This window comes from Schistocerca nitens, chromosome 8 (genome assembly GCF_023898315.1).
Source record: "Schistocerca nitens isolate TAMUIC-IGC-003100 chromosome 8, iqSchNite1.1, whole genome shotgun sequence".
NCBI lineage: Eukaryota > Metazoa > Arthropoda > Insecta > Orthoptera > Acrididae > Schistocerca > Schistocerca nitens.
The window spans coordinates 107,051,086-107,077,782 of NC_064621.1; positions in this window are offsets into that span (position 1 = coordinate 107,051,086).

Here is a 26,697-nt window from a genome sequence, read left to right on the forward strand (position 1 = left end):
TTTAATCTCGACGCAATTTCTGTGTTGTATCGGCAATATAAGGTTGTGAAGGGTAAAGTAAGTGGGCTGCGGTGCGTCGGATACAAGCTACTGGGCTTGCAAGAGAGATTTAGTGAGATGACGGTGGGCCCAGTTGTCACAGATGTGAACGTGTGCTTGATGAACAAAATATTTAATCTCGACGCAATTTCTTTGTTGTGTCGGCAATATACGGTTGTGAAGGGTAAAGTAAGTGGGCTGCGGTGCGTCGGATACAAGCTACTGGGCTTCCAAGAGAGATTTAGTGAGATGACGGTGGGCCCAGTTGTCACAGATGTGAATGTGTGCTTGATGAACAAAATATTTAATCTCGACGCAATTTCTGTGTTGTATCGGCAATATAAGGTTGTGAAGGGAAAAGTAAGTGGGCTGCGGTGCGTCGGATACAAGCTACTGGGCTTCCAAGAGAGATTTATTGAGATGACGGTGGCCCCAGTTGTCACAGATGTGAACGTGTGCTTGATGAACAAAATATTTAATCTCGATTTAATTTCTGTGTTGTATCGGCAATATATGGTTGTGAAGGGTAAAGTAAGTGGGCTGCGGTGCGTCGCATTCAAGCTACTTGGCTTCCAAGAGAGATTTAGTGAGATGACGGTGGGCCCAGTTGTCACAGATGTGAATGTGTGCTTGATGAACAAAATATTTAATCTCGATGCAATTTGTGTGTTGTATCGGCAATATAAGGTTGTGAAGGGTAAAGTAAGTGGGCTGTGGTGCGTCGGATACAAGCTACTGGGCTTCCAAGAGAGATCTAGTGAGCTGACGGTGGGCCCTGTTGTCACAGATGTGAATGTGTGCTTGATGAACAAAATATTTAATCTCGACGAAATTTCTGTGTTATATCGGCAATATAAGGTTGGAACGGTAAAGTAAGTGGGCTGCGGTGCTTCGGATAGATGCTATTGGTCTCCCAGGAGAGATTTAATGAGTTGACGGTGGCCCCAGTTGTCTCAGATGTGAACGTGTGCTTGATGAACAAAATATTTAATCTCGATGCAATTTCTGTGTTGTATCGGAAATATAAGATTGTGAAGGGTAAAGTAAGTGGGGTGTGGTGCGTCGGATACAAGCTACTGGCCTCCCAGGAGAGATTTAATGAGATGAAGGTGGGCCCGTTGTCACAGATGTGAACGTGTGCTTGATGAACAAAATACTTAATCAAGATGCAATTGCTGTGTTGTATCGGCAATATAAGGTTGTGAAGGGTGAAGTAAGTAGGCTGCGGTATGTCGGATAGAAACTACTGGTCTCACAGGAGAGATTTAATGAGATGACGGTGGGCTCGGTTGTCACATACGTGAACGTGTGCTTGATGAACAAAATATTGAATCTCGATGCAATTTCTGTGTTGTATCGGCAATATAAGTTTGTGAACGGTAAAGTAAGTGGGCTGCGGTGCGTCGGGTACAAGCTACTGGTCTCCCAGGAGCGATTTAATGAGATGACGGTGGGCCCAGTTGTCACAGATGTGAACGTGTGCTTGATGAACAAAATATTGAATCTCGATGCAATTTCTGTGTTGTATCGGCAATATAAGGTTGTGAAGGGTAAAGTAAGTGGGCTGCGGTGCTTCGGATAGATGCTATTGGTCTCCCAGGAGAGATTTAATGAGTTGACGGTGGGCCCAGTTGTCACTGATGTGAACGTGTGCTTGATGAACAAAATATTTAATCTCGACGCAATTTGTGTTGTATCGGCAATATAAGGTTGTATAGGGTAAAGTAAGTGGGCTGCGGTGCGTCGTATACAAGCTACTGGGCTTCCAATAGTGAATTAGTGAGATGACCGTGGGCCCAGTTGTCACAGATGTGAACGTGTGCTTGATGAACAAATTATTTAATCTCGATGCAATTTCTGTGTTGTATCGGCAATATACGGTTGTCAAGGGTAAAGTAAGTGGTCTGCGGTGCGTCGGATACAAGCTACTGGGCTTCCAAGAGAGATTTAGTGAGATGACGGTGGGCCCAGTTGTCACAGATGTGAACGTGTGCTTGATGAACAAAATATTTTATCTCGACGCAATTTCTGTGTTGTATCGGCAATATAAGGTTGTGAAGGGTAAAGTAAGTGGGCTGCGGTGCGTCGGATACAAGCTACTGGGCTTCCAAGAGAGATTTAGTGAGATGACGGTGGGCCCAGTTGTCACAGATGTGAATGTGTGCTTGATGAACAAAATATTTAATCTCGACGCAATTTCTGTGTTGTATCGGCAATGTAAGGTTGTGAAGGGAAAAGTAAGTGGGCTGCGGTGCGTCGGATACAAGCTACTGGGCTTCCAAGAGAGATTTATTGAGATGACGGTGGCCCCAGTTGTCTCAGATGTGAACGTGTGCTTGATGAACAAAATATTTAATCTCGATTCAATTTCTGTGTTGTATCGGCGATATAAGGTTGTGAAGGGTAAAGTAAGCGGGCTGCGGTGCGTCGGATTCAAGCTACTGGGCTTCCAAGAGTGATTTAGTGAGATGACGGTGGGTGCAGTTGTCACAGATGTGAATGTGTGCTTGATGAACAAAATATTTAATCTCGATGCAATTTCTGTGTTGTATCGGCAATATAAGGTTGTGAAGGGTAAAGTAAGTGGGGTGTGGTGCGTCGGATACAAGCTACTGGTCTCCCAGGAGAGATTTAATGAGATGAAGGTGGGCCCGTTGTCACAGATGTGAACGTGTGCTTGATGAACAAAATATTTAATCACGATGCAATTTCTGTGTTGTATCAGCAATATAAGGTAGTGAAGGGTAAAGTAAGTAGGCTGTGGTATGTCGGATAGAAACTACTGGTCTCACAGGAGAGATTTAATGAGATGACGGTGGGCTCGGTTGTCACATATGTGAACGTGTGCTTGATGAACAAAATATTTAATCTCGATTCAATTTCTGTGTTGTATCGGCAATATAAGGTTGTGAAGGGTAAAGTAAGTGGGGTGTGGTGCGTCGGATACAAGCTACTGGTCTCCCAGGAGAGATTTAATGAGATGACGGTGGGCCCAGTTGTCACAGATGTGAACGTGTGCTTGATGAACAAAATATTTAATCTCGATGCAATTTCTGTGTTGTATCGGCAATATAAGGTTGTGAAGGGTAAAGTAAGAAGGCTGCGGTATGTCGGATAGAAACTACTGGTCTCCCAGGAGAGATTTAATGAGATGACGGTGGGCCCGGTTGTCACAGATGTGAACGTGTGCTTGATGAACAAAATATTTAATCTCGATTCAATTTCTGTGTTGTATCGGCAATACAAGGTTGTGAAGGGTAAAGTAAGTGGGGTGTGGTGCGTCGGATACAAGCTACTGGTCTATCAGGAGAGATTTAATGGGATGACGGTGGGCCCAGTTGTCACAGATGTGAACGTGTGCTTGATGAACAAAATATTTAATCTCGATGCAATTTCTGTGTTGTATCGGCAATATAAGGTTGTGAAGGGTAAAGTAAGTAGGCTGCGGTATGTCGGATAGAAACTACTGGTCTCCCAGGAGAGATTTAATGAGATGACGGTGGGCCCGGTTGTCACAGATGTGAACGTGTGCTCGATAAACAAAATATTTAATCTCGATTCAATTTCTGTGTTGTATCGGCAATATAAGGTTGTGAAGGGTAAAGTAAGTGGGCTGCGGTGCGTCGGATACAAGCTACTGGGCTTCCAAGAGTGATTTAGTGAGATGACCGTGGGCCCAGTTGTCACAGATGTGAACGTGTGCTTGATGAACAAAATATTTAATCTCGATGCAATTTCTGTGTTGTATCGGCAATATACGGTTGCGAACGGTAAAGTAAGTGGGCTGCGGTGCGTCGGATACAAGCTACTGGGCTTCCAAGAGAGATTTAGCGAGATGACGGTGGGCCCGGTTGTCACAGATGTGAATGTGTGCTTCATGAACAAAATATTTAATCTCGATGAAATTTCTGTGTTGTATCGGCAATATAAGGTTGGAAAGCTAAAGTATGTGGGCTGCGGTGCGTCGGATACAAACTACTGGTCTCCCAGGAGAGATTTAATGAGATGACGGTGGGCCGAGTTGTCACAGATGTGAACGTGTGCTTGATGAACAAAATATTTAATCTGGATGCAATTTCTGTGTTGTATCGGCAATATAAGGATGTGAAGGGTAAAGTAAGTGGGCTGCGGTGCTTCGGATAGTTGCTATTGGTCTCCCAGGAGAGATGTAATGAGATGACGGTGGGCCCAGTTGTCACTGATGTGACCGTGTGTTTGATGAACAAAATATTTAATCTCGATGCAATTTCTGTGTTGTATCGGCAATATGAGGTTCTGAAGGGTAAAGTAAGTAGGCTGCGGTGTATCGGAAAGAAGCTACTGGTCTCCCAGGAGGGATTTATTGAGATGACGGTGGCCCCAGTTGTCACAGATGTGAACGTGTGCTTGATGAACAAAATATCTAATCTCGATGCAATTTCTGTGTTGTATCGGCAATATAAGGTTGTGAAGGGTAACGTAAGTGGGCTGCGGTGCGTCGAATAAAAGCTACTGGGCTTCCAAGAGAGATTTAGTGAGATGACGGTGGGCCCAGTTGTCACAGATGTGAAAGTGTGCTTGATGAACAAAATATTTAATCTCGACGCAATTTCTGTGTTGTATCGGCAATATAAGGTTGTGAAGGGAAAAGTAAGTGGGCTGCGGTGCGTCGGATACAAGCTACTGGGCTTCCAAGAGAGATTTATTGAGATGACGGTGGCCCCAGTTGTCACAGATGTGAACGTGTGCTTGATGAACAAAATATTTAATCTCGATTCAATTTCTGTGTTGTATCGGCAATATAAGGTTGTGAAGGGTAAAGTAAGTGGGCTGTGGTGCGTGGGATTCAAGCTACTGGGCTTCCAAGAGAGATTTAGTGAGATGACGGTGGGCCCAGTTGTCACAGATGTGAACGTGTGCTTGATGAATAAAATATTTAATCTCGATGTAATTTCTGTGTTGTATTGGCAATATAAGGTTGTGAAGGGTAAAGTAAGTAGCCTGCGGTATGTCGGATAGAAACTACTGGTATCCCAGGAGAGATTTAATGAGATGACGGTGGGCCCGGTTGTCACAGATGTGAACGTGTGCTTGATGAACAAAATATTTAATCTCGATTCAATTTCTGTGTTGTATCGGCAATATAAGGTAATGAAGGGTAAAGTAAGTTGGCTGTGGTGCGTCGGATACAAGCTACTGGGCTTCCAAGAGAGATTTAGTGAGATGACGGTGGGCCCTGTTGTCACAGATGTGAGTGTGTGCTTGATGAACAAAATATTTAATCTCGATTCAATTTCTGTGTTGTATCGGCAATATAAGGTTGTGAAGGGTAAAGTAAGTGGGCTGCAGTGCGTCGGATTGATGCTGTTAGCCTCCCAGGAGAGATTTAATGAGTTGACGGTGGGCCCAGTTGTCACTGATGTGAACGTGTGCTTGATGAACAAAATATTTAATCTCGATGCAATTTCTGTGTTGTACCGGCAATATAAGGTCGTGAAGGGTAAAGTAAGTGGGCTGCGGTATGTCGGATAGAAGCTACTGGGCTTCCAAGAGAGATTTAGTGAGATGAGGGTGGGCCCAGTTGTCACAGATGTGAATGTGAGCTTGATGAACAAAATATTTAATCTCGATTCAATTTCTGTGTTGTATCGGCAATATAAGGTTGTGAAGGGTAAAGTAAGTGGGCTGCGGTGCGTCGGGTACAAGCTACTGGTCTCCCAGGTGCGATTAAATGAGATGACGGTAGGCCCAGTTGTCACAGATGTGAACGTGTGCTTGATGAACAAAATATTTAATCTCGATTCAATTTCTGTGTTGTAACGGCAATATAAGGTTGTGAACGGTAAAGTAAGTGGGCTGCGGTGCTTCGGATAGATGCTATTGGTCTCCCAGGAGAGATTTAATGGGTTGACGGTGGGCCCAGTTGTCACTGATGTGAATGTGTGCTTGATGAACAAAATATTTAATCTCGACGCAATTTCTGTGTTGTATCGGCAATATAAGGTTGTGAAGGGTAAAGTAAGTGGGCTGCGGTGCGTCGGATACAAGCTACTGGGCTTGCAAGAGAGATTTAGTGAGATGACGGTGGGCCCAGTTGTCACAGATGTGAACGTGTGCTTGATGAACAAAATATTTAATCTCGACGCAATTTCTTTGTTGTGTCGGCAATATACGGTTGTGAAGGGTAAAGTAAGTGGGCTGCGGTGCGTCGGATACAAGCTACTGGGCTTCCAAGAGAGATTTAGTGAGATGACGGTGGGCCCAGTTGTCACAGATGTGAATGTGTGCTTGATGAACAAAATATTTAATCTCGACGCAATTTCTGTGTTGTATCGGCAATATAAGGTTGTGAAGGGAAAAGTAAGTGGGCTGCGGTGCGTCGGATACAAGCTACTGGGCTTCCAAGAGAGATTTATTGAGATGACGGTGGCCCCAGTTGTCACAGATGTGAACGTGTGCTTGATGAACAAAATATTTAATCTCGATTTAATTTCTGTGTTGTATCGGCAATATATGGTTGTGAAGGGTAAAGTAAGTGGGCTGCGGTGCGTCGCATTCAAGCTACTGGGCTTCCAAGAGAGATTTAGTGAGATGACGGTGGGCCCAGTTGTCACAGATGTGAATGTGTGCTTGATGAACAAAATATTTAATCTCGATGCAATTTGTGTGTTGTATCGGCAATATAAGGTTGTGAAGGGTAAAGTAAGTGGGGTGTGGTGCGTCGGATACAAGCTACTGGTCTCCCAGGAGAGATTTAACGAGATGACGGTGGGTCCAGTTGTCACAGATGTGAACGTGTGCTTGATGAACAAAATATTTAATCTCGATGCAATTTGTGTGTTGTATCGGCAATATAAGGTTGTGAAGGGTAAAGTAAGTAGGCTGCGGTATGTCGGATAGAAACTACTGGTCTCCCAGGAGAGATTTAATGAGATGACGGTGGGCCCGGTTGTCTCAGATGTGAACGTGTGCTTGATGAACAAAATATTTAATCTCGATTCAATTTCTGTGTTGTATCGGCAATATAAGGTTGTGAAGGGTAAAGTAAGTGGGCTGTGGTGCGTCGGATACAAGCTACTGGGCTTCCAAGAGAGATCTAGTGAGCTGACGGTGGGCCCTGTTGTCACAGATGTGAATGTGTGCTTGATGAACAAAATATTTAATCTCGACGAAATTTCTGTGTTATATCGGCAATATAAGGTTGGAACGGTAAAGTAAGTGGGCTGCGGTGCTTCGGATAGATGCTATTGGTCTCCCAGGAGAGATTTAATGAGTTGACGGTGGCCCCAGTTGTCTCAGATGTGAACGTGTGCTTGATGAACAAAATATTTAATCTCGATGCAATTTCTGTGTTGTATCGGAGATATAAGATTGTGAAGGGTAAAGTAAGTGGGGTGTGGTGCGTCGGATACAAGCTACTGGCCTCCCAGGAGAGATTTAATGAGATGAAGGTGGGCCCGTTGTCACAGATGTGAACGTGTGCTTGATGAAAAAAATACTTAATCAAGATGCAATTTCTGTGTTGTATCGGCAATATAAGGTTGTGAAGGGTGAAGTAAGTAGGCTGCGGTATGTCGGATAGAAACTACTGGTCTCACAGGAGAGATTTAATGAGATGACGGTGGGCTCGGTTGTCACATACGTGAACGTGTGCTTGATGAACAAAATATTGAATCTCGATGCAATTTCTGTGTTGTATCGGCAATATAAGTTTGTGAACGGTAAAGTAAGTGGGCTGCGGTGCGTCGGGTACAAGCTACTGGTCTCCCAGGAGCGATTTAATGAGATGACGGTGGGCCCAGTTGTCACAGATGTGAACGTGTGCTTGATGAACAAAATATTGAATCTCGATGCAATTTCTGTGTTGTATCGGCAATATAAGGTTGTGATGGGTAAAGTAAGTGGGCTGCGGTGCTTCGGATAGATGCTATTGGTCTCCCAGGAGAGATTTAATGAGTTGACGGTGGGCCCAGTTGTCACTGATGTGAACGTGTGCTTGATGAACAAAATATTTAATCTCGACGCAATTTGTGTTGTATCGGCAATATAAGGTTGTATAGGGTAAAGTAAGTGGGCTGCGGTGCGTCGGATACAAGCTACTGGGCTTCCAATAGTGAATTAGTGAGATGACCGTGGGCCCAGTTGTCACAGATGTGAACGTGTGCTTGATGAACAAATTATTTAATCTCGATGCAATTTCTGTGTTGTATCGGCAATATACGGTTGTCAAGGGTAAAGTAAGTGGTCTGCGGTGCGTCGGATACAAGCTACTGGGCTTCCAAGAGAGATTTAGTGAGATGACGGTGGGCCCAGTTGTCACAGATGTGAACGTGTGCTTGATGAACAAAATATTTTATCTCGACGCAATTTCTGTGTTGTATCGGCAATATAAGGTTGTGAAGGGTAAAGTAAGTGGGCTGCGGTGCGTCGGATACAAGCTACTGGGCTTCCAAGAGAGATTTAGTGAGATGACGGTGGGCCCAGTTGTCACAGATGTGAATGTGTGCTTGATGAACAAAATATTTAATCTCGACGCAATTTCTGTGTTGTATCGGCAATGTAAGGTTGTGAAGGGAAAAGTAAGTGGGCTGCGGTGCGTCGGATACAAGCTACTGGGCTTCCAAGAGTGATTTATTGAGATGACGGTGGCCCCAGTTGTCTCAGATGTGAACGTGTGCTTGATGAACAAAATATGTAATCTCGATTCAATTTCTGTGTTGTATCGGCGATATAAGGTTGTGAAGGGTAAAGTAAGCGGGCTGCGGTGCGTCGGATTCAAGCTACTGGGCTTCCAAGAGTGATTTAGTGAGATGACGGTGGGTGCAGTTGTCACAGATGTGAATGTGTGCTTGATGAACAAAATATTTAATCTCGATGCAATTTCTGTGTTGTATCGGCAATATAAGGTTGTGAAGGGTAAAGTAAGTGGGGTGTGGTGCGTCGGATACAAGCTACTGGTCTCCCAGGAGAGATTTAATGAGATGAAGGTGGGCCCGTTGTCACAGATGTGAACGTGTGCTTGATGAACAAAATATTTAATCACGATGCAATTTCTGTGTTGTATCAGCAATATAAGGTAGTGAAGGGTAAAGTAAGTAGGCTGTGGTATGTCGGATAGAAACTACTGGTCTCACAGGAGAGATTTAATGAGATGACGGTGGGCTCGGTTGTCACATATGTGAACGTGTGCTTGATGAACAAAATATTTAATCTCGATTCAATTTCTGTGTTGTATCGGCAATATAAGGTTGTGAAGGGTACAGTAAGTGGGGTGTGGTGCGTCGGATACAAGCTACTGGTCTCCCAGGAGAGATTTAATGAGATGACGGTGGGCCCAGTTGTCACAGATGTGAACGTGTGCTTGATGAACAAAATATTTAATCTCGATGCAATTTCTGTGTTGTATCGGCAATATAAGGTTGTGAAGGGTAAAGTAAGAAGGCTGCGGTATGTCGGATAGAAACTACTGGTCTCCCAGGAGAGATTTAATGAGATGACGGTGGGCCCGGTTGTCACAGATGTGAACGTGTGCTTGATGAACAAAATATTTAATCTCGATTCAATTTCTGTGTTGTATCGGCAATACAAGGTTGTGAAGGGTAAAGTAAGTGGGGTGTGGTGCGTCGGATACAAGCTACTGGTCTATCAGGAGAGATTTAATGGGATGACGGTGGGCCCAGTTGTCACAGATGTGAACGTGTGCTTGATGAACAAAATATTTAATCTCGATGCAATTTCTGTGTTGTATCGGCAATATAAGGTTGTGAAGGGTAAAGTAAGTAGGCTGCGGTATGTCGGATAGAAACTACTGGTCTCCCAGGAGAGATTTAATGAGATGACGGTGGGCCCGGTTGTCACAGATGTGAACGTGTGCTCGATAAACAAAATATTTAATCTCGATTCAATTTCTGTGTTGTATCGGCAATATAAGGTTGTGAAGGGTAAAGTAAGTGGGCTGCGGTGCGTCGGATACAAGCTACTGGGCTTCCAAGAGTGATTTAGTGAGATGACCGTGGGCCCAGTTGTCACAGATGTGAACGTGTGCTTGATGAACAAAATATTTAATCTCGATGCAATTTCTGTGTTGTATCGGCAATATACGGTTGCGAACGGTAAAGTAAGTGGGCTGCGGTGCGTCGGATACAAGCTACTGGGCTTCCAAGAGAGATTTAGCGAGATGACGGTGGGCCCGGTTGTCACAGATGTGAATGTGTGCTTCATGAACAAAATATTTAATCTCGATGAAATTTCTGTGTTGTATCGGCAATATAAGGTTGGAAAGCTAAAGTATGTGGGCTGCGGTGCGTCGGATACAAGCTACTGGTCTCCCAGGAGAGATTTAATGAGATGACGGTGGGCCGAGTTGTCACAGATGTGAACGTGTGCTTGATGAACAAAATATTTAATCTGGATGCAATTTCTGTGTTGTATCGGCAATATAAGGATGTGAAGGGTAAAGTAAGTGGGCTGCGGTGCTTCGGATAGTTGCTATTGGTCTCCCAGGAGAGATGTAATGAGATGACGGTGGGCCCAGTTGTCACTGATGTGACCGTGTGCTTGATGAACAAAATATTTAATCTCGATGCAATTTCTGTGTTGTATCGGCAATATGAGGTTGTGAAGGGTAAAGTAAGTAGGCTGCGGTGTATCGGAAAGAAGCTACTGGTCTCCCAGGAGGGATTTATTGAGATGACGGTGGCCCCAGTTGTCACAGATGTGAACGTGTGCTTGATGAACAAAATATCTAATCTCGATGCAATTTCTGTGTTGTATCGGCAATATAAGGTTGTGAAGGGTAAAGTAAGTGGGGTGTGGTGCGTCGGATACAAGCTACTGGTCTATCAGGAGAGATTTAATGAGATGACGGTGGGCCCAGTTGTCACAGATGTGAAAGTGTGCTTGATGAACAAAATATTTAATCTCGATGAAATTTCTGTGTTGTATCGGCAATATAAGGTTGGAAAGCTAAAGTAAGTGGGCTGCGGTGCGTCGGATACAAACTACTGGTCTCCCAGGAGAGATTTAATGAGATGACGGTGGGCCCCGTTGTCACAGATGTAACATGTGATTGTTCAACAAAACATTTAAACTCGACTCTATTTCTGTGTTCTATCGGCAATATAAGGTTGTGAAGGGTAAAGTAAGAGGGCTGTGGTCGGTCGGATAAAAGCTACTGGGCTCCCAGGAGAGATGTAATGAGATGACGTTGGGCCCGTTTCGCCCAGATGTGAACGTGTGCTTGATGAACAAAATAATTAATCTCGATGCAATTTCTGTGTTGTATCGGCAATATAAGGTTGTGAAGGGTAAAGTAAGTGGGCTGCGGTGCGTCGGATACAAGCTACTGTTCTCCCAGGAGAGATTTAATGAGATGACGGTGGGCCCAGTTGTCACAGATGTGAACGTGAGCATGATGAACAAAATATTTAATCTCGATGCAATATCTGTGTGGTGTCGGCAATATAAGGTTGTGCAGGATGAAGTAAGTGGGCTGCGGCGCGTCGGAAACAAGCTACTGGGCTTCCAAGAGAGATTTAGTGAGATGACGGTGGGCCCAGTTGTCACAGATGTGAATGTGTGCTTGATGAACAAAATTTTTAATCTCGACGCAATATCTGTGTTGTATCGGCAATATAAGGTTGTGATGGGTAAAGTAAGTGGGCTGCGGTGCATCGGATACAAACTACTGGTCTCCCAGGAGAGATTTAATGAGATGACGGTGGGCCCAGTTGTCACAGATGTGATCGTGTGCTTGATGAACAAAATATTTAATCTCGATTTAATTTCTGTGTTGTATCGGCAATATAAGGTTGTGAAGGGTAAAGTAAGTGGGCTGCGGTGCGTCGGATACAAGCTACTGGTCTCCCAGGAGAGATTTAATGAGATGACGGTGGGCCCAGTTGTCACAGATGTGAACACGTGCTTGATGAACAAAATATTTAATCTCGATTCAATTTCTGTGTTGTATCGGCAATATAAGGTTGTGAACGGTAAAGTAAGTGGGCTGCGGTGCTTCGGATAGATGCTATTGGTCTCCCAGGAGAGGTTTAATGAGTTGACGGTGGGCCCAGTTGTCACTGATGTGAACTTGTGCTTGATGAAAAAAATATTCAATCTCGACGCAATTTCTGTGTTGTATCGGCAATATAAGGTTGTGAAGGATAACGTAAGTGGGGTGTGGTGCGTCGGATACAAGCTACTGGCCTCCCAGGAGAGATTTAATGAGATGACGGTGGGCCCAGTTGTCACAGATGTGAACGTGTGCTTGATGAACAAAATATTTAATCTCAATTCAATTTCTGTGTTGTATCGGCAATATAAGGTTGTGAACGGTAAAGTAAGTGGGCTGCGGTGCTTCGGATAGATGCTATTGGTCTCCCAGGAGAGGTTTAATGAGTTGACGGTGGGCACAGTTGTCACTGATGTGAACGTGTGCTTGATGAACAAAATATTCAATCTCGACGCAATTTCTGTGTTCTATCGGCAATATAGGGTTGTGAAGGGTAACGTAAGTAAGGTGTGGTGCGTCGGATACAAGCTACTGGTCTCCCAGGAGAGATTTAATGAGTTGACGGTGGGCCCAGTTGTCACAGATGTGAACGTGTGCTTGATGAACAAAATATTTAATCTCGATTCAATTTCTGTGTTGTATCGGCAATATATGGTTGTGAAGGGTAAAGTAAGTGGTCTGCGGTGCGTCGGATACAAGCTACTGGTCTCCCAGGAGAGATTTAATGAGATGACGGTGCGCCCAGTTGTCTCAGATGTGAACGTGTGCTTGATGAACAAAATATTTGATCTCGATGCAATTTCTGTATTGTATCGGCATTATAAGGTTGTGAAGGGTAAAGTAAGTGGGCTGCAGTGCGTCGGATACAAGCTACTGGTCTCGCAGGAGAGATTTAATGAGATGACGGTGGGCCCAGTTGTCACAGATGTGAACGTGAGCTTGATGAACAAAATATTTAATCTCGATGCAAATTCTGTGTGGTATCGGCAATATAAGGTTGTGAAGGATACAGTAAGTGGGCTGCGGTGCGTCGGTTACAAGCTACTGGGCTTCCAAGAGAGATTTAGCGAGATGACGGTGGGCCCGGTTGTCACAGATGTGAATGTGTGCTTGATGAACAAAATATTTAATCTCGATGCAATATCTGTGTTGTATCGGCAATATGAGGTTGTGAAGGGTAAAGTAAGTGGGCTGCGGTGCGTCGGATAGTTGCTATTGGTCTCCCAGGAGAGATGAAATAGGATGACGGTGAGCCCAGTTGTCACTGATGTGACTGTGTGCTTGATGAACAAAATATTTAATCTCGATGCAAATTCTGTGTGGTATCGGCAATATAAGGTTGTGAAGGATAAAGTAAGTGGGCTGCGGTGCGTCGGTTACAAGCTACTGGGCTTCCAAGAGAGATTTAGCGAGATGACGGTGGGCCCGGCTGTCACAGATGTGAATGTGTGCTTGATGAACAAAATATTTAATCTCGATGCAATATCTGTGTTGTATCGGCAATATAAGGTTGTGAAGGGTAAAGTAAGTGGGGTGTGGTGCGTCGGATACAAGCTACTGGTCTATCAGGAGAGATTTAATGAGATGACGGTGGGCCCGGTTGTCACAGATGTGAACGTGTGCTCGATAAACTAAATATTTAATCTCGATTCAATTTCTGTGTTGTATCGCCAATATCTTCCCCCATGAGCCATGGACCTTGCCGTTGGTGGGGGGGCTTGCGTGCCTCAGCGATACAGATGGCCGTACCGTAGGTGCAACCACAACGGAGGGGTATCTGTTGAGAGGCCAGACAAACACGTGGTTCCTGAAGAGGGGCAGCAGCCTTTTCAGTAGTTGCAGGGGCAACAGTCTGGATGATTGACTGATCTGGCCTTGTAACATTAACCAAAACGGCCTTGCTGTGCTGGTACTGCGAACGGCTGAAAGCAAGGGGAAACTACGGCCGTAATTTTTCCCGAGGACATGCAGCTTTACTGTATGATTAAATGATGATGGCGTCCTCTTGGGTAAAATATTCCGGAGGTAAAATAGTCCCCCATTCGGATCTCCGGGCGGGGACTACTCAAGAGGACGTCGTTATCAGGAGAAAGAAAACTGGCATTCTACGGATCGGAGCATGGAATGTGAGATCCCTTAATCGGGCAGGTAGGTTAGAAAATTTAAAAAGGGAAATGGATAGGTTAAAGTTAGATATAGTGGGAATTAGTGAAGTTCGGTGGCAGGAGGAACAAGACTTTTGGTCAGGTGATTACAGGGTTATAAATACAAAATCAAATAAGGGTAATGCAGGAGTAGGTTTAATAATGAATAAAAAAATAGGACTGCGGGTTAGCTACTACAAACAGCATAGTGAACGCATTATTGTGGCCAAGATAGACACAAAGCCCATGCCTACTACAGTAGTACAAGTTTATATGCCAACTAGCTCTGCAGATGATGAAGAAATTGATGAAATGTATGACGAGATAAAAGAAATTATTCAGGTAGTGAAGGGAGACGAAAATTTAATAGTCATGGGTGACTGGAATTCGTCAGTAGGAAAAGGGAGAGAAGGAAACATAGTAGGTGAATATGGATTGGGGGGAAGAAATGAAAGAGGAAGCCGCCTTGTAGAATTTTGCACAGAGCATAACTTAATCATAGCTAACACTTGGTTCAAGAATCATAAAAGAAGGTTGTATACCTGGAAGAATCCTGGAGATACTAATAGGTATCAGATAGATTATATAATGGTAAGACAGAGATTTAGGAACCAGGTTTTAAATTGTAAGACATTTCCAGGGGCAGATGTGGATTCTGACCACAATCTATTGGTTATGAACTGCAGATTGAAACTGAAGAAACTGCAAAAAGGTGGGAATTTAAAGAGATGGGACCTGGATAAACTGAAAGAACCAGAGGTTGTAGAGAGTTTCAGGGAGAGCATAAGGGAACAATTGACAGGAATGTGGGAAAGAAATACAGTAGAAGAAGAATGGGTAGCTCTGAGGGATGAAGTAGTGAAGGCAGCAGAGGATCAAGTAGGTAAAAAGACGAGGGCTAATAGAAATCCTTGGGTAACAGAAGAAATATTGAATTTAATTGATGAAAGGAGAAAATATAAAAATGCATTAAATGAAGCAGGCAAAAGGGAATACAAATGTCTCAAAAATGAGATCGACAGAAAGTGCAAAATGGCTAAGCAGGGATGGCTAGAGGACAAATGTAAGGATGTAGAGGCTTGTCTCACTAGGGGTAAGATAGATACTGCCTACAGGAAAATTAAAGAGACCTTTGGAGAGAAGAGAACCACTTGTATGAATATCAAGAGCTCAGATGGCAACCCAGTTCTAAGCAAAGAAGGGAAGGCAGAAAGGTGGAAGGAGTATATAGAGGGTTTATATAAGGGCGATGTACTTGAGGACTGTATTATGGAAATGGAAGAGGATGTAGATGAAGATGAAATGGGAGATAAGATACTGCGTGAAGAGTTTGACAGAGCACTGAAAGACCTGAGTGGAAACAAGGCCCCGGGAGTAGACAACATTCCATTAGAACTACTGATGGCCTTGGGAGAGCCAGTTATGACAAAACTCTACCATCTGGTGAGCAAGATGTATGAGACAGGCGAAATACCCACAGACTTCAAGAAGAATATAATAATTCCAATACCAAAGAAAGCAGGTGTTGACAGATGTGAAAATTACCGAACTATCAGTTTAATAAGTCACAGCTGCAAAATACTAACGCGAATTCTTTACAGACGAATGGAAAAACTGGTAGAAGCGGACCTCGGGGAAGATCAGTTTGGATTCCGTAGAAATGTTGGAACACGTGAGGCCATACTAACCTTAAGACTTATCTTAGAAGAAAGATTAAGAAAAGGCAAACCTACGTTTCTAGCATTTGTAGACTTAGAGAAAGCTTTTGACAACGTTAACTGGAATACTCTCTTTCAAATTCTGAAGGTGGCAGGGGTAAAATACAGGGAGCGAAAGGCTATTTACAATTTGTACAGAAACCAGATGGCAGTTATAAGAGTCGAGGGGCATGAAAGGGAAGCAGTGGTTGGGAAAGGAGTGAGACAGGGTTGTAGCCTCTCCCCGATGTTATTCAATCTGTATATTGAGCAAGCAGTAAAGGAAACAAAAGAAAAATTCGGAGTAGGTATTAAAATTCATGGAGAAGGAGTAAAAACTTTGAGGTTCGCCGATGACATTGTAATTCTGTCAGAGACAGCAAAGGACTTGGAAGAGCAGTTGAACGGAATGGACAGTGTCTTGAAAGGAGGATATAAGATGAACATCAACAAAAGCAAAACGAGGATAATGGAATGTAGTCAAATTAAATCGGGTGATGCTGAGGGGATTAGATTAGGAAATGAGACACTTAAAGTAGTAAAGGAGTTTTGCTATTTAGGGAGTAAAATAACTGATGATGGTCGAAGTAGAGAGGATATAAAATGTAGACTGGCAATGGCAAGGAAATCGTTTCTGAAGAAGAGAAATTTGTTAACATCGAGTATAGATTTAAGTGTCAGGAAGTCGTTTCTGAAAGTATTTGTATGGAGTGTAGCCATGTATGGAAGTGAAACATGGACGATAACCAGTTTGGACAAGAAGAGAATAGAAGCTTTCGAAATGTGGTGCTACAGAAGAATGCTGAAGATAAGGTGGGTAGATCACGTAACTAATGAGGAGGTATTGAATAGGATTGGGGAGAAGAGAAGTTTGTGGCACAACTTGACTAGGAGAAGGGATCGGTTGGTAGGACATGTTTTGAGGCATCAAGGGATCACAAATTTAGCATTGGAGGGCAGCGTGGAGGGTAAAAATCGTAGAGGGAGACCAAGAGATCAATACACTAAGCAGATTCAGAAGGATGTAGGTTGCAGTAGATACTGGGAGATGAAGAAGCTTGCACAGGATAGAGTAGCATGGAGAGCTGCATCAAACCAGTCTCAGGACTGAAGACCACAACAACAACAATCGCCAATATAAGGTTGTGAAGGGTAAAGTAAGTGGGCTGCGGTGCGTCGGATACAAGCTACTGGGCTTCCAAGAGTGATTTAGTGAGATGACCGTGGGCCCAGTTGTCACAGATGTGAACGTGTGCTTGATGAACAAAATAATTAATCTCGATGCCATTTCTGTGTTGTATCGGCAATATAAGGTTGTGAAGGGTAAAGTAAGTGGGCTGCGGTGCGTCGGATACAAGCTACTGGTCTCCCAGGAGAGATTTAATGAGATGACGGTGGGCCGAGTTGTCACAGATGTGAACGTGAGCTTGATGAACAAAATATTTAATCTCGATTCAATTTCTGTGTTGTATCGGCAATATAAGGATGTGAAGGGTAAAGTAAGTGGGCTGCGGTGCGTCGGATAGTTGCTATTGGTCTCCCAGGAGAGATGAAATAGGATGACGGTGGGCCCAGTTGTCACTGATGTGACCGTGTGCTTGATGAACAAAATAATTAATCTCGATGCAATTTCTGTGTTGTATTGGCAATATGAGGTTGTGAAGGGTAAAGTAAGTAGGCTGCGGTATATCGGAAAGAAGCTACTGGTCTCCCAGGAGGGATTTATTGAGATGACGCTGGCCCCAGTTGTCACAGATGTGAACGTGTGCTTGATGAACAAAATATCTAATCTCGATGCAATTTCTGTGTTGTATCGGCAATATAAGGTTGTGAAGGGTAAAGTAAGTGGGGTGTGGTGCGTCGGATACAAGCTACTGGTCTCCCAGGAGAGATTTAATGAGATGACGGTGGGCCCGGTTGTCACAGATGTGAACGTGTGCTCGATAAACAAAATATTTAATCTCGATTCAATTTCTGTGTTGTATCGGCAATATAAGGTTGTGAAGGGTAAAGTAAGTGGGCTGCGGTGCGTCGGATACAAGCTACTGGGCTTCCAAGAGTGATTTAGTGAGATGACGGTGGGCCCAGTTGTCACAGATGTGAACGTGTGCTTGATGAACAAAATATTTAATCTCGATGCAATTTCTGTGTTGTATCGGCAATATACGGTTGCGAACGGTAAAGTAAGTGGGCTGCGGTGCGTCGGATACAAGCTACTGGGCTTCCAAGAGAGATTTAGCGAGATGACGGTGGGCCCGGTTGTCACAGATGTGAAAGTGTGCTTGATGAACAAAATATTTAATCTCGATGAAATTTCTGTGTTGTATCGGCAATATGAGGTTGTGAAGGGTAAAGTAAGTAGGCTGCGGTTTATCGGAAAGAAGCTACTGGTCTCCCAGGAGGGATTTATTGAGATGACGGTGGCCCCAGTTGTCACAGATGTGAACGTGTGCTTGATGAACAAAATATCTAATCTCGATGCAATTTCTGTGTTGTATCGGCAATATAAGGTTGTGAAGGGTAAAGTAAGTGGGGTGTGGTGCGTCGGATACAAGCTACTGGTCTATCAGGAGAGATTTAATGAGATGACGGTGGGCCCAGTTGTCACAGATGTGAAAGTGTGCTTGATGAACAAAATATTTAATCTCGATGAAATTTCTGTGTTGTATCGGCAATATAAGGTTGGAAAGCTAAAGTAAGTGGGCTGCGGTGAGTCGGATACAAACTACTGGTCTCCCAGGAGAGATTTAATGAGATGACGGTGGGCCCCGTTGTCACAGATGTAACATGTGATTGTTCAACAAAACATTTAAACTCGACTCTATTTCTGTGTTGTATCGGCAATATAAGGTTGTGAAGGGTAAAGTAAGAGGGCTGTGGTCGGTCGGATAAAAGCTACTGGGCTCCCAGGAGAGATGTAATGAGATGACGGTGGGCCCGTTTCGCCCAGATGTGAACGTGTGCTTGATGAACAAAATATTTAATCTCGATGCAATATCTGTGTTGTATCGGCAATATAAGGTTGTGAAGGGTAAAGTAAGTGGGCTGCGGTGCGTCGGATACAAGCTACTGTTCTCCCAGGAGAGATTTAATGAGATGACGGTGGGCCCAGTTGTCACAGATGTGAACGTGAGCTTGATGAACAAAATATTTAATCTCGATGCAAATTCTGTGTGGTATCGGCAATATAAGGTTGTGCAGGATAAAGTAAGTGGGCTGCGGCGCGTCGGAAACAAGCTACCGGGCTTCCAAGAGAGATTTAGTGAGATGACGGTGGGCCCAGTTGTCACAGATGTGAATGTGTGCTTGATGAACAAAATTTTTAATCTCGATGCAATATCTGTGTTGTATCGGCAATATAAGGTTGTGATGGGTAAAGTAAGTGGGCTGCGGTGCATCGGATACAAACTACTGGTCTCCCAGGAGAGATTTAATGAGATGACGGTGGGCCCAGTTGTCACAGATGTGAACGTGTGCTTGATGAACAAAATATTTAATCTCGATTCAATTTCTGTGTTGTATCGGCAATATAAGGTTGTGAACGGTAAAGTAAGTGGGCTGCGGTGCTTCGGATAGATGCTATTGGTCTCCCAGGAGAGGTTTAATGAGTTGACGGTGGGCCCAGTTGTCACTGATGTGAACTTGTGCTTGATGAAAAAAATATTCAATCTCGACGCAATTTCTGTGTTGTATCGGCAATATAAGGTTGTGAAGGATAACGTAAGTGGGGTGTGGTGCGTCGGATACAAGCTACTGGTCTCCCAGGAGAGATTTAATGAGATGACGGTGGGCCCAGTTGTCACAGATGTGAACATGTGCTTGATGAACAAAATATTTAATCTCGATTCAATTTCTGTGTTGTATCGGCAATATAAGGTTGTGAACGGTAAAGTAAGTGGGCTGCGGTGCTTCGGATAGATGCTATTGGTCTCCCAGGAGAGGTTTAATGAGTTGACGGTGGGCACAGTTGTCACTGATGTGAACGTGTGCTTGATGAACAAAATATTCAATCTCGACGCAATTTCTGTGTTCTATCGGCAATATAAGGTTGTGAAGGGTAACGTAAGTGGGGTGTGGTGCGTCGGATACAAGCTACTTGTCTCCCAGGAGAGATTTAATGAGTTGACGGTGGGCCCAGTTGTCACAGATGTGAACGTGTGCTTGATGAACAAAATATTTAATCTCGATTCAATTTCTGTGTTGTATCGGCATTATAAGTTTCACGTCTCTCTGAAAAAAAAACTATTGCTGTTGCTGACTGCCCTTTCGTTAATTGTTGCTTTTATAAAAATTGTTTTTGCTCCTTCTGGTTTATTTAATTATTTTTAATTATTATTAACGTAACAACGCATATATGGAAAGAGTGACGTGAAATTCTTTTAACAATGCTGTGCTTTTAATTGCTTTATCATCGTTACCTTTTTTAGCAAAATAAAATGATGGAAGTATTATTGTTCTGAATCTGGCCTACAATTTAAAGAACGATTTTTTAGTAACTGCAACTCATGCTAAGTATCAATATATCTTTCCTACTTCGTAATTATTCAAAGTTGAAATTAATGTCCTATGATCACTGATGTTACAGTTCGTACGATCGTTCACAAATACAAGTCTGCAGTGGATTTTATTTCTTACTAAAATGCTATTTCATACCACGGCTAGCCCAAGAACATGAGACTCTCATTAAAGAAAATTACGTATTCACTATAAAATTTAGCCGTGGTCAGAACGGAGCACAGCAAGTTTCCTATCAGATTCTTTAGGTACATAAAATTATTTGCACTGAAAATTATATCCTATCAGCAGCCCGCGTCAACCTGCAACACATCATAAAATCTGCTGATCTTCACTGCCAGCCTGGGAGCTAAAAGAAATAATATTATTTTTTACTATTATTTTACCGCTTCCTTGCGGTATACTCGACTATATTGTAAGTCGTTTAAATATGCCGCGGCAGCGGCTCTTCTTTCTCCACACAGCTCAGCTCCACAGATAATATTTTTATATGGCTGAAAAATATCTTAACAGGATGGGATAATAGGCAGGCACACTTTAACATTTAAGCAATACAAGTTTTCATTTAAACAACTCTATTTAAACATTTAAATATCTTAATAATTACAGACCTGTGTACATTCACGCGCAATGGCGTCCAATTCACAATCTCGACAAAAGAATGCTACCTTCGCGCTCTCTACGACAATAACAGGAGATCTTTCTCTCACAGCTTTTAGATTAAGAAGACAAAGACATTGCTTTACATCATGCCTTATATACAAATTCATTTGGTGATCTTTGTACAACATTTATCTTCTGTGTCGGTCTTATTATTCGCCGACACAGACGTTCTCAAAAATAAAAAATAAAGAAAATAATACATAATTTTACATAATGACACAATATGACACATCTAATATTTTAATTATTACATAATATATTGTCTTTGTTTATTACAAGACGTTACACTGCCCCCTGGCAGCATTTGACTAACGATGAAAATGTTCGGCAATATGCTGCCACTAACGTCTGTCTTGTTTATGGTTTATTACTTTGGTTGGAACATTCACTTTACACTACTCAGTTCTTTTACACTGTAGGTTTAATTACACTTCGTATACTGTTCTTACACTTTGCGAGGTGACCGTCAACCTAGTCCCAGGGTCATTACATTTATTTGGCTCCCCCATTCGGGCTACGTGCGATCAGAAAACCTGGGAAAACTGCGCCGGAGCCATGGTCATCTCACGAAAAGTTTAGACTCTATTCAATGTCCACATATAACAAAGGCTATTTGTGATATCATGCTACACTTTTAGTCTCTTTGTTATCAATATACTACTTGTATTCTGGATTGTTATGAAAGTCACTTATTACACATTTTTACAATAGTATAATGAACCGTCTTTGCACTTACTCGCGACAGTTGGTTTAAAATGTCTAGCATTCGTGCGAGTACCTTTCATTAACATGACGCAAACATATTAGATCGATACATCACTAAATCCATGAATATTGTGAGTTCGTGTTGGATAACAACAAAAAAAATGTTTATCACGTCATTGCGTGTCCATTAAACACCATTCATGTTAGCACATTATACATATAGTTAATAGTTCATTTGAATGACAACAATGTGGTATGGAGCTGGCGGCGCGAAGCAATTGTTGAGTAGCGTCGTCTGGAACGCCGCGTACCGACGGCCGCTGGGTTCGACGACCGGCTCTCAATAACCGTGAGGTCGTGCTAGCGTGGCGCCCAAGCAGTCGCGAACCGCGCTGAACCATTCGCTGTTGTCGGCGAGTGGCAGTGGTTTACCGCAACCGGCTGGATGGCGGCACGGCACTCGTCTCTGCTTCTCCGCATGGCTCCCCGTCGTGGCGCATGAAACAAACATTCCACAACGGTGTACTGTCTTTAAGGACACAGATTACTAGCTGTGGAAGAAGAGGCAATTTGTTAAAAGCGTTTATTGTTCAGTAAGCCGTCGCTTCACTGGTATGCACAGGATGTTTTGTCGTGATAACAGGTTTTTTTGTGGCATCGTGACACTGGTATTCAGAGTTCGTCACACGCACATTGTACTACACGTTTTCATTCACTTCCACGGTTGATGCACTGCCAGAGCGTCTTTCAACACGCGAAAATGGTTCGTTACACTCATACTACATGTCTCCGTTGAGCGATGTTTGTGTAAATCGTCTCCGAACGGGTCAATAACTACTGTTTTTATACACTGTCTATTGTTCGTTGAGCGCTGCACTAGGACAGTCTATCACTCAACACTAGATTTATCGACGTATATATTGGTGCAGATACAACAGTCATTTTCTGTCCCTACTACACACAATATTCCGTCCTGTCCTTAAGTGTTTATGCACACAGTTTATTTTTTAACACCTTTTAACTGTTCTTTGCATAGTCACTCTGATTTACATAGCATTTATTTGTTTTCACTTTATCACAACATACTCTTCATATTGTTGCTAGGCGTATTTGTCCCTTTTGTAAAATTTTTTTTTTAACGGTGTGTGAATTTTTTTTTTTTTATACATATTTTTTTTTTTCTTAGTGTAGCTTGCCTGATTATCACCCATCTATCAAACAGATTTTACCATGTGCATGACAGCTTGACTCGGGCATATTGTTCAATAAATACTTCGTTCAGCAATAACATTATTTTTAATGATTTTTCCTATATGACTACAGTGTAGGTTCTGCATTGTCTGACTTAACTCGCGTATCGCGTAATGAATATTCAAGGTCGTGTACCAAGTACACAGGCTTCAATTGAAGCATTGCTACATACAGAACGGAGTTTCCACGGAACGGGCTCGTTTTTAATTAGGTTCTGCTCCAGTGTCGTTCTCAAATCACTACTGGCAGCCAACATCACATTACATCATTGTCGCATATTGCAAAGTCAATGTCTGGCTAGTAAAGACTCTCTCTCTCAGGGTTTCTTATCCTAATACAATTACAGCAATTCCCTTACTCTATAAGGTTGCATCATTGATTGCACTTACACACTACACATAGAAAATGGTTCAAGAAATTAATCCTTTATACAACAAGAAAATTGTTCATTTTTTAATAAGCACATAATATCTTAATGACTAATTGTCTGTAAACAAAATCTGTCCTGTGTAAGCTATTGCTCACTTTCTGGTTCCACTTCCTCCCAACTTCATTACACACAAATTTCTTTCTAAATACTAACACACTTATATTCTAAAACACAATTAAAATCTTTTTACACCTATTACTCTTTATATATTATGTGTCACTGAATAAATAACTTCACGTCTTCTGAATCTCTTTAGCTACGAATTCCCTCCTCGACCAAGGGATGGAGTAGGTTGCGCGACAGTATGTATTATGGGGTATCACCTCTATGTGATAGTGGTACCCTTTGACTATTCCTGGACGGTCGGTAAATACCATAGTATATTCCGATAGCAGCTGCGTCAACTGTTGCTTTTGCGTATCATTTAAACCTTCCGATTCGTGCACTTTAGTCTGAAATGCCTCAACATTTGTTTCGAAATTTTGATCCTCTAAGTTCGGGTAATAGAGGTCTGTTGCATGTGAAAAATCATCGATGTGTAGTACCCAAGGGTTCCTACCTTTGATATCGATTCGATTACAGCACGGCACAAGTACCTCCTTCGATTTCATCATAGATAATTCAATCCTTCTACCCCTATTAATTATGCTTAGTTTCCCCACGGAGGGGTCGATCAATGCGTCCCTCTCACGGAGAAAATCTATTCCCAGAATGCAGGCCACCTTCAATCCTTTAACCACGAGGAACGAGCTCACTATGGCTTCGCCCTCCTTATAAATCTCCACCTGCACCTGGTACTTAACTGATTGGCTCTGTGCACTAATGGCTCCAGACACCTTACAATTATTAACCGGGAAGGTCGGAATACTATGTCCCTTTCCCAGTGCTTTAAATAGCTCCATACTCATCACACTTACTGAGGCACCTGTGTCGATAATTATGTTTACTGCAACATCATTGATTCTAGCTTCAATAATAGCTTGCACATTTTCGTTATTATCCTTCTTACATTCGTGCGGTTCGTTCAGCAGATCTTTATCCATACTGACACCTTCGTTGTATCGCAGCATGCGTATCCCAGGTCTATTACTGTTATTACTCGAGTTGCTCTCACTCCATCCCTCGGCCGTCGATGGAGAGCATATCGAGGCCGATTCTAGTTTGTTGGATTAGTTACTTGGGAGGTACTTGGACGGCTATTGTCCGCGACCTCCACTATATGTACGTTCTGATTTGTAGGCCGCCACGGCTGCGCAATAGGCGCGTTTTGCGGTGGTGGTCTATTGTTGTCATACCGGTCACTAGCCTGTCGCTCTGGGCTTCTACACTGATTCTGTTGCCAATTTCGATTACTATCATTATAATTACTCTGCCACTGACCTCGCGCATTTTTCCAGCGGTTGGTCCCTGATATTCCGGCTTCGTATCTGTCGTCAAATCGACGCTTTTTGTTATAATTTGGTTGTCCATACCCGTTTTGGCCTCTACCGTTACTACCATTTTGCGATTGTTCTTGTCGCTTGCTACCACCCCCACCATTTCTATGGTTGTGGTTCTGTGCACTACTGTTTCTGTCGTGATTACATCCCGACCCATTATTCCGCAAATGGTCGCACGCCGATTTTACATCTTCCTGTATCAAATCTATGTAATCTAGGACCGACAGGAAGTTTTCCATGTCGCTTTCTGGTACATGTATTAACTTCTCCTTGATCTGAATTGGTAAATGGGATTTGAGTAGTCTTATTATGTCTCTCGGTGATATAGGCTCGTCCCAGTAGCGTGTTTTGTTTATATATTTTTCAAAGTACCGCCTCAAATTCCCAAGACGGGGTGAGTACGGTTCGGGATTATATACCTCTTTTCTTAGTCGCTCTTGTATACACGGCGACCAATATTTCGATAAAAATGCCCTTTCAAACTGTTCGTATGTCTTGCAGCTGTCTGCTACTTCTGTAGCCCACAGTGCTGCGTCACCTTGAATGTACGACATTACGTATTGTATTTTCTGTGTTTCGTTCCATACACTGGGTAAGATATTTTTAAAGCTTTTTATAAATACCACTGGGTGTACTGATTTCCTTTCAGTAGTAAATGTTTGAAATTGTCTATTTTTAATTAAACTTTCTTCCACTAATATTTTTGAACTACATGGGTTCGCTGCTGGGACATATGCTGTGTGCTCCGAACCGGAGCTACAGCTCTTCGCATTATCGACTACAGATTCCCCATTGTTGTATCGCATATAAGTTTGTGCGTTGCCAAAACCATGGGCTGTTGGCGACAGAGGTTCCTGTTCCACTTGTTTCCTGGTTTGTGCTAAACCCTTCTCCAGATCGGATATCCGTTTGTTAACATTCACTTGCCACTGCGGAATATCCTCACTGAGTATTTGTTTAATGGTTTGCACATCGTTCTGTACCTGACTATTTACGGCGGTACTGAACGATTCTGAATCTCTATTTGCTATTGCTGCTTCTACTTTAGAATTAATATTCGTGTCAATCTCAGTCTCCTTCACTTCTAGCCATGAGTTAAATTCTGTTTCAATTTTATTTGCCTGTTCATTCCACTTCTGCTCTACAATCTGTGTGGAATCTATTTCTAGCTTTTCTACTCTGTTGGCTAAGACACCTATTTCATCTACCATGTTAGTGTTTGCTACTTGCAGGTGGGTGACCTGTTCAGTCAGCTCCTGCACGGCCTTAGGTATCGACTCGTAATTCTTTTTCATATCTGCTATCTCTTTTTTCATACTTTCTATCGATTGCACAAGTTGCTGGTCTCGCTCAGCTTGCTGGCGATCTCGCTCGGCTTGCTGGCGATCTCGTTCAGCTTGTTGGCGATCTCGCTCAACTTGCTGTTGCGCAAATTTTGCCTGGTAATCTAGCACACGCTCTAATATAGTCTGAATTGAATACCCACCAGGCAGATTACCACTCTCTGGTTCCTGCTTTTCTGGTGGTGGTACAATTTCTTTATCTACATCAACTTGATGACTAGTGGGCGGTGGCACTACTTCCTGTGGCCCTGCCCCCACATTTTCGCCAGTTATATCTTCAAAGAGAGTACTAGTACTACTTGAGGCACCCGGTTCCACATTTCCTTCACTAGCTAATTGTTGTTCTTCAATATCCATATTGCTCGGACGTTGACCACGCAACTTAACCATATTCCTAAATTGCTTACTAAAACACAAAATCTAACAGTTTTTCCCCTTGCACACAAAATACATCACTTTATATACACTACACTGCACACTAA